The sequence below is a fragment of the Monodelphis domestica genome, chromosome 7 (genome assembly GCF_027887165.1).
Source record: "Monodelphis domestica isolate mMonDom1 chromosome 7, mMonDom1.pri, whole genome shotgun sequence".
Lineage (NCBI taxonomy): Eukaryota > Metazoa > Chordata > Mammalia > Didelphimorphia > Didelphidae > Monodelphis > Monodelphis domestica.
The window spans coordinates 258954242-258960003 of NC_077233.1; positions in this window are offsets into that span (position 1 = coordinate 258954242).

Below are 5762 nucleotides of genomic sequence, written 5' to 3' on the forward strand. Positions count from 1 at the left end.
CCTAAAATAAAACCATAAATAAACTAATTTAAAAATACTATGCTGTGATCTGCATTTTGACTGCCAACTGTTCTTTCTCTGGAGTGTATAGCATTCTTTGTCATAAATCCTTCAGAACTGTCCTAGATCATTGTATTGCTGAGAGTAGCTAAGTCTTTCACAGTTGATTATCTTACAATATTGCCATTACTGTGTACAATGGTCTCCCCATTCTACTTATTTAGTTCTGCATCAAGAACTACTCTTTATATAGATTGTATTATACAGTTATTTTTACGGTGTCTGCCAAGTTAGAAAGTGAGCCTCTTGAAGGTAAGGAAATTGGAAAACGAGCACTTTGAGAACAGGAGCATTTTTCTTTTCCTTTTTTATCTCCAGTGCTTAGCTGGTACACAGGATGAGCTTAATAAATGCTTGTTGACTGTTATTATACACTAAATGATCATGATATATACAATATGATATGTATTCTAGAATATGGAATATGTAATCAACATATATGCATATGTGTAGAAAAAAACAACTGCTTGATCACATGGTCAATGATTGGGGATGTAGTCTCTAAATGATTACCCTACTGCAAACATGAACAACATAGAAATAGGTTCTGATCAAGGACACATGTAAAATCCAGTGGAATTGCTCAAAGGCTACAGGAAGGGGTGGGGAGGGAAAGAATATGATTCTAAAAAGAATATGTTCTAAATTGACTAATTAAATACAATTTCCAAAAATATGCATATGTGTGTATATTTAAAATAACATAAAATATATATGTAAAAATATTTTTATGTGTCTCAAGTTTAAAACCCCCCAATCTCTAGTCCAACTCTTTCATTTTTACATGGAAGCCCAAGGAAGCAGAGAGACTTACCAGAGGTCATATAGGTAATAGATGACAAAACCAGGATTCAAGACCAGATCTTCTGACTTCAGAAACACTGCTCTTTTTTTTAATCATACCTGTCCATTCTTAGCATGTAGGAACAACTTTCCTGGTGTTAAGATTAAAAATTTAGTTTCTCTGCTAAAAAGTATTATATTTTTATGAGGTTTATTAAAGATTAAGAAATAAAGAAAATATGAATATAGAAATATAGAAAGCACGTTGCTAGGAGGGCTGAAAGATTCATTTAATTTCACTCACTACATCTTGGGAGAGAAGCTGAAGGAAAGGGGGGGGGGAGAGAGAGAGAGAGAGAGAGAGAGAGAGAGAGAGAGAGAGAGAGAAAGAGAGAGAGAGAGAGAGAGAGCATCTTGGGAACTAGAGCAAGGATTTCTGGGGATTGAAGTCCAGGGTTCAAACTGGCCATTAGCCTTTGCAAACTTATCGTCTGTGTTTATTTGCTATGTCTATTGCCATTACCCTAGTGAACTTTTCTTGCATTCCATTGTCATAGCCTTTGAGAATTTAGGTCACTTCTACATTCCAAAGGAAGTTTTTACTTAATATGATAAGAAGAACTATTTTTCTTATCATGTTAAGTTTGTGTTCTGTTTATCTGGGTGTGCTTTGCTTTTTGCTACCAACCTATGATTTCATTGAAATGAATTGAAGTGGAAGCCCTGGCAATGATACTCCTTCTACTAATGCCATTCAGCTACTGCTTGGAGAGTAAATTTTCTCATAAATGTAACCCTAGGCCCAAAGTCTATTGATTTCTCTCATTAGCAGAGATCAATGACCCAAGTTTGTATCGGGGTGGGTCAAGTGAACAAGACAGGATTGATGAGAGTGGGAGAGAATTCATACCCACTTTGGGAATTCATTTACATAATGTCTCCAAATATGGTAATCTCTTCAACAGACATCAAACTTAAATAAATTATGTTTGTATTTTTTCCATATTGCATTATAGGAGGTAAATATTTAATAAATGCTTACTGATAGGACTCTGAATTTGAAGTCAAGAAGACTCAGGATTATAAGGGTTAAATTAGGATTTTTGACAAAATAAGAGAGCAGCTTTTAATCATTTAAGTTTTAATAAGAATATAGTAGAGTTGTAAATTAATATTATCCCTTTAAACCAGAGAAAAGAAAACTTTTAGCAGCTTTTAACAATTGACAATTTAGTTTAATTAAAATAGAGATAGTAAAAGAATATAGTAAAATGAATATAGTAAAGGAGAGAAATACAGAAAAGAGGTAGAGAAAGAAAATTTCCTAATGCCTATACTAGTTATCCTATAACTACCTATAATTACTACCTAAAACTGGTTATATCTACCTATAACTAACAACCACCCCACAAAATTCCAACCCAATTAAGCCCAATCAAAACCAACCCAATCAGTGTTTAACCCAACTCCCAATTAGGTCTGTCAATGAAGACCAGCCACCTTCCAAAATGTTCAAGAAAGAAGAAAACCTAACAGTCCAAACCAAAAGCCAAAAAGCCAAAAGCCAAAAAGCCATCTCAGGATGCTCAGGCCCACCTTTATATTCCAGCAACTAAATGCCAACCACCAACCCAACTCACTCCCAGCAGCTAACTTCCCCACAACTGCCAGGCCTAACTGTCAGCAACTGACCCCTCCCCCAACACCTCAGGCTGGCCCCCTTTTAAATCCTTTTACTATCTCACTTCCTGCCTCCATGGTTCCTCTTTCCTGTCTCTATGGTTTTGATTTCCTATCAGTGTGGGATGGTTAATCCCTACACATCTCACACTTCCAGGTCCCCCATTAAATTAAAAAAGGAATAAGGAATTCCTTTTTACAAGATCAAATCCTACCTTAAATATCTAGGAGTTGTGTTATCCATCAGTTCCTTCAACTTGACTTCCTCATCTGTAAAACTGGGAAATCAGAGGTAATGACCTGAAAACAAGTACTTGCCTTACATTGTTGTGCAAATCAAGTGAAATAATTCTATTATTGTTATCATTATTATAAAATACACAGGAACTTTATGGACACAATTATAAAATACTCTTCATATAAATAAAGTCATATCTAGCTAAATGGAGAAATATTAATGGCTTATTGATGGGCTAAGCCAAAATAATAAAAATAACAATACTATCTAAATTAATTTATTCAATGCCAGAACAATCAAACTACCAAAGAATTATGTATAAAGTTAGAAAAAATAACAACAAAATCCATCTGAACTCCACTTTGAGAAGAGAGGTCACCACTCTTTATATATATATCCTCAAAGACTGAACACCTCAGTTACAACTAAACAACCCCTCAACTACATAAGAGAAATTTATATATTAAAAGGCATACCCCAATTGTTACATGGTCAAGAGGGGGAAACAGAGGCAGTTTTTTTTAGTCCAATTAGTAGCAGAACAGGAATCAGGAGGCCCTTCCTTTATAACCTAAAACTTCCAAAGGGGGAATAAAAAAAGGAAAAAGAAAACATTCTTTCTCAAGAACACATTTGACAAAATGATCACAATGAACCCAGGCCAGAGGCAGTGACAATTTATAAACTGGTTGGAGACATCAGCAAGTGAAGTCCTTTGGCTTGCTAAAATAGTGAAAGTCTGATTCTTTTATCTTTTTTTAGAGAAGGGGACAACCATTTAAAATTGTGCCTTCCTCCTCTCCCCCAAGTCAGAGTTTATTTTTAAGAGATGTATATTATTAAAATATATAATATAATTTTTAAAAATTAAATATGTATATAATAATATATTTTGTTAATATAACAACAGTATAATATATATGACATGATACAATATGATATACTATAACAATATGTTATATATTATAAAATAACAATTTCAAAGATGTTACATAACAATATATTTTATTGTATCATAATATAATCTAATATGACATGATATGATATATTATGATATAATATAACAACATATGTTGTATATGACAATAAAATAATTTAAAGGTATATATAATATTGTATTATTAATATGATATATAATATGGTGTTATATGATATAACTATGTATGTTATATATGATAATAAAATAATAATTTTAAAGATATATAAAAATAGTTTATTATTATGACATAATATAATATGACATGATATGCTATGATATAACAGCATATGTCATATATGATAATAAAATAATAAAAATTTAAAGGTGTAATATCTTTTATTATTAATATGATATAATATATAATATAGCATGATGTGATATAACTATATATTATGTATGATAATAAAATGATAATTAAATCTCTTTCATGCACAAGTATCTTTGTGCCCACTCATCTATCCTAACCCCGTCCACCCTCTAAAAGACCTGCGGCGATGGGGGAGTGGTGACGCAACAGGTGGAGGTGACCACTGGCAGTTGTAGTCATGATCCTGCATGTAGGCGGCCCACGGACCAGTGGTCGCTGGGCTCTGTAGGGCAGCAGAGACGTTCGGCAGCCTCCTGGGCGACTGAGCAGCCCTCTCTAGGGCAGCACTGCTCACCCTATTCAGGGGAGGGAACTAGAAAAGGTGTCCCAAACATTGCCTGCCCTACAAACACCCGGTCAGCACACCGAGGCTGGTGGATTATCCCTTTAAGCAGTCGAAATCAAAGGAAGCAGCTGGAGCAATTCCACCGATGCTCCCTCCGGTCAGTCATGAGGATCCGATGGCAGGACCGAATCACCAACCAGGAAGTCCTCGACAGAGCCAACTCCACCAGCATCGAAGTCCTGGTCCTCAGAACCCAACTACGATGGTCTGGACACGTCATCCGCATGGACCCACAGCGAATACCAAGACAGGTATTCTATGGTGAACTGTCAGCTGGACTCAGGAAACAAGGCCGACCAAAGAGAAGATTCAAGGATCAGCTAAAGTCCAACTTGAAGTGGGCTGGCATGACACCAAAGCCACTAGAACTCGCTGCCTCGGACAGAAGCAGCTGGCGAACCCACATTAACCATACCGCCGCCATCTTTGAAGATGAGCGACGTCGACGTCTTGCCGTTGCGCGTGAACGCCGACACCAGGCCACAGCCGCACCTCCCGTAACAATGGGCGTCCCAGGCCCCGTGTGCCACAAACTGTGCGCCTCAGCCTTTTGACTCCAAAGCCACATGAGGGTACACCGTAGATGAAACTGCACAAAGACAATAGTCATTCTCGGACACCGAGAGACTACCACTACTACTAATGTATATAATGAAATTACAAATATAAAATAATAAAAAGATGTATATATGTGGTACTTTAAGGTTTATGAAGTGCTTTAAGTATTTTTGATCCTGGTTATTATTTGATCTCATTATTATTTTCATTTTTCAGATGAGGAAACTGAGGCAGCCAGAGATGAAGTGATTTGCCCAGGGTCATACACACCTAAGGGTCTTAAGCTAGATTTCCATTCAGGCCCAGGACTGTATTTACTGTACCAGTTAGAGTAGATGTAGTATATTCATATAACTAATTCCACTTGGGGAGGTGATCAAGATTTTATATCCATCCCTTAAGGTTTAAGGAAATAGTGCTATCTAAACAGAGGGTAGTAAGGTGGTGCGATGGATAAAAGGCTGGACCTGGAATCAGAAGGACTTGAGTTTAAATCTGGTTTCAGACACTAGCTGTGTGACCCTGGGCAAGTCACTTAAGTCTGTGTGCTTCATTTTACCCATCTGTAAAATGAGCTGGAGAAGGAGATGGTAAACTACTCCAGTATCTTTGCCAAGAAAACTCCAAATGGGGTCAGGAAGAGTCATGGATCATAGGTTGATTCTCTGGCCAGATTGGGGATTTGAGGCTGAATTGTTAACACTTAAAATGATAAGTTTTAAAAAGTTATTTCTGCTATTCTGTTGTAATG